Source organism: Triticum urartu, chromosome 3, assembly GCF_003073215.2.
Source record: "Triticum urartu cultivar G1812 chromosome 3, Tu2.1, whole genome shotgun sequence".
Lineage (NCBI taxonomy): Eukaryota > Viridiplantae > Streptophyta > Magnoliopsida > Poales > Poaceae > Triticum > Triticum urartu.
In genome coordinates this window covers 53,512,596-53,516,577 of record NC_053024.1, presented here as the reverse complement: position 1 = coordinate 53,516,577, position 3,982 = coordinate 53,512,596, and the positions used below count along the sequence as shown (strand labels likewise).

At 45.8% G+C, this 3,982-nt stretch overlaps 1 long non-coding RNA gene across 1 annotated transcript; it reads left to right on the top strand.

Annotated features, from left to right (window-relative positions):
• The first annotated feature begins 564 nt into the window (after positions 1-564).
• LOC125547921 lies at positions 565-2,825 on the top strand. The gene is made up of 2 exons (XR_007300838.1): positions 565-950; positions 2,123-2,825. It is a non-coding gene; the product is annotated as an uncharacterized LOC125547921 (long non-coding RNA).
• Positions 2,826-3,982: the final 1,157 nt, after the last annotated feature.

Sequence of the window (3,982 nt, the reverse complement as noted above, 5' to 3'; positions counted from 1 at the left end):
CCATATATGGTCGGGCTGAGCGGTAGCCTTCATATACAATCCATACCTGGGGTGGGTATGGGGAAGACCAGACGCGTCCGTCAGGCGGACCGTCCTGCACTGACCCCACCCCTGTCCCTACAAATGTCCAAAGTGGGACCAAACCCTATTACACATGTCCACTCCATTCCACTTTCGTCTTCTCCCCTTCCTCCATCTGCCATATTCCTACCTCGCCATGGTCGAGAACAGATCCGACAGCGACTCCTCAAGCCCGGGTGGGCAGTAGCATCTCTGCAGCGCCGCGCGGTCGCCTCACACAATCACTTCCTTTCCCGATCATTGATCCATAAAAATGTTCGCGAATTCAGAAAAATGTTCATAATTTGTAAAAAATTTACATTTTTAAATTTTGATTAAACATTTCTATTTTGTATTTTCGATGAAGAACATTTGAATTTTGCAGAATTTTTTTAATTCAATGAACATTCATTGTATTTCCCATGAACATTCAGAAAAATTATGTTTGTCTACTACTATGGTGTATGCTTAAAAAACGCTCACACTCAGCTGCTCCTCGTCTCCTCCATGTCATTATCCACAAAAATTCCCCAAATCACGCCGCACCCCGCGTGAAGGCCAAGACGACCCGCTGCCGCACCTCGCCGCCGGTGGCTCCCAAAGAGCACCGTTCCGGCCGAGCGCCCTCGCCCCTCTGCTTGCTGCTCGAGCTGCAGGGGCGCCTGCTTCGTCGGCGGCGGTTCCGCAACAGCGTGCTGTCCGAAGCACAGTGGCGGTCCCTTCCCCCGCTGCTCCCACGGCGCGGCTTCTTCCTCCAGCCGTTCTGCGGGGGCCCAGGCGGTGCTTGAGGATGCACGCGGTGCAGGGGAGAAGTCGGGAGTGGTCGCGCTAGAGGAGAAGGAACGGGTCTCGGTGGTTCTTCAGCAGGCGCGTGCAAAGAGGGCAGCAGGGTGAGTGCTTGATCAATCGCCATGTTCAGTACTGCACTTTTGCACACACGTATCAGTTAGATGTCAAGTAAAACTATCTACGAGTCCAATTACCTGTAAGTACTGACCAAATCACCCATGTATGTCTCAAATCTGAACCATGGTCTCTACTGTATTATGTGAACATGAACATATAAAAAACATAAAGGAGCTAAACTCTGGTAAAATACAACTAGGCATTACACAATCTACTCATCATCACTTGAATGCTCATTCTCGCTCAATGCACCATCTTCCTGTCCATCATCGTCAGTACCACTATCTTCATCATAATTGTTGTCATCTTTGAGAAGATCGTGAACAATACTAGCATGAACAGGCGTGCCTTCTTCATCATCACGGCTATAGTGTCGAACAATTGATCAATATCCTTCATAGTGCAAGTTGCCGAGGGCATTTCTTCCTGGTATGCATCTGTAGCATTGAGCTCGCCTGTCTCTAGTTCAGGAACATCGTACAAATGTCTATGACTGAAAGTCTGCACCACATTCCAGTCATTTCCATATTTTGTGTCCTCCATGTAAAAACACTTGTTCTGCTTGAGAAGCCAAGATGAAAGTATCCTTCTTGTATTGAAGCACCTTAACATTAAGATTTTTGAAGTAACCATCATCTTTCATGCCGGTCGCCTTGCCATGGAGATCAAACCAATCACCACAAAACAAAAAGACCGACCTTTCTCCATGCTTGGTAGGCAGAAATCTTTGGTGCCCATCAAACCCAATTTTATTTTTCAATGGCTCAGAGCAAGGGTCCACATCACAGTGCACTACAACAAAATAGTTTACCGTTAGCAAAATTATGCTTACACCGCATTGAAGCAAAATCTACTACTAACACAACTAGTGAACCCACTACTAAACTGAAATAACAAAACGGGCACAAATTTAACCCCTTCAAGATTGATGAGAACATATACTCAGGCAACCTCCTAAACATTGTCTTTCCTAAGTAAAGCATATATGATTGGTTTCAAAAGGCCACTGACTTGTGGATGTCTTATACAAAAACATATATATTCTCACTGTCATTGCAAAACCATGCATCTATCTATGCTACATCATAGTAACATTCGTACACACAATACAACAGTAGAAGTAACAGTTCAGTTGTTCACACAATTTACCTTGCAGGGGTTGGCTCAATCGATGCTTTGGGAGTTGGGGCCAAGCTGGGAGCACTGGCAAGTCTAAACTCTGCGCCTTCGTCAGGTGATGGATAGATACTGCAAATTCTGAGCACAGTTGGTGACGGGACGGTGGCCAGTTGGGAACAGGTTGAGGATGAGCGACGTTGTCCCCATCGTCGACGAGCAAATGCGATGCCTGTGGTGGAAGAATGGAGGTAAGAGGGAGAGGCGGAGGAGCGGTGTGGTAGCTGGTGCGATACGCTGTAACGCCTCGTACGATATGTCGATATGGTGGCCGGATGGACCGTGCACGTGTGAGGTGGTACAGGGGAGTGGATGCACTTACTTCAATTGGCAACAGCTAGCCGGAAGCAATCTGTGCCGTGCTTCGGCTATCGCCGTCCTGCTTCTCCCTGCCGTGAAACGCCTCCAGCTAGAACCGAGAAGACGATCAGATCGAGTCACATATGCCCCGGGAAGAAATAACTAACCTATAGATATAGTCTCCCTCAAAAAAAAAACTACAGATATAGTCACACACGCCCAGGCGTGTAGTCCAAGAATATGATATCATGATTTGTATAGCGTCCAAAGTCTTTCCTAATGGCAACATATAGTCCAAGGATATGATAGCACGATTTGCATAGCGTCCGTACTCTTTCCTAATGCCGGTTCTGACTCCTGTAATAATCCTTTTGGCATCGACAGATCGACTCTCCTGTCTTATTTTTAGTTTTTATTGATAGAACGAAACAATATGACCTCACGAGCGCCTCAAGTTTTTTGCCCAGTCTGTTTATAGATAAGAATAAAAAAAAGTAAGATGCCATCGACTCTCCTATTTCCATTTTAACTTTTGAGATAGAACGAAACAAAATTAGCTCACGAGCGCCCAATTGAAGTTTTCAGCATATACACTGCCACACAAAAACAATTGTTTTAAAATTTATATTTTTAATGCCTGATTAAATTTTTTGTCGAGCCACTACCTATTTATATTAGAAAGAACAAGATAACCATCTAAAAAAGAACAAAACAAGGTTTTCCCTTTTTAAGAATATAATATTCATAAGTATTTCCATGGCAACTACCTACTTATATTAGATAAAATAAAATAATTACAACGCTAAACAGGCTTTCAAAAAATGGTGGCGGATCCCACTGCCAAAACCGACGCATGGCTCCTACCTCTTGATAACCCGTGAACTAGCTATGGTGGGTCCCACTGCTAGACACTACATGACAAAAATGATCATCACATATTTGTAGTATTCGGTGACTCCAGCTAGTTCGTCATACAAAATACCAAATCGTCACAGAAATTGGCAACCAGGTGTGCTGAAAGGCCGAGGCATCCCAGTGACGTCTAACGTCACCGATTTGCGGTAATTGGTGACGCCACCTATGAGAACATCACACATTAGGCATTTAGGTGACGTTGTCCACCATCGTCACAAGGATTTTCGTCACAGTATGTCAATTTTGTTGTAGTGAACCACTCGGCATTCCGAGGCAAATTTAAGGTGGGGCATAAAAGTTTGTTCACTCCGCAGGAGGAGGACTGGCAGGCTCGACGAACTCGTCCAGGTCGACGCCGTCGGCGATCCGAGTGGATGCAGCAATAAAAGTCTCCGTAAAAGATCGGAAGTCATGCCTCTGGGTGTTGGCGACCTTGATTTCTGCCAGCTTATCTTGTCGCACCTCCTTGAAGTGGACACGAACCAAAGACAGAGCCACATCAGCACCACACCGGGCAGAAGATTTCTTCCACTCCTGCACTCGACCAGGGATCTCGTTAAGTCGAGTCATCAGAGACTCGAGATCATTCTGGAGCGTGGCCCCTGGCCAAACTGCCGTGTCGATC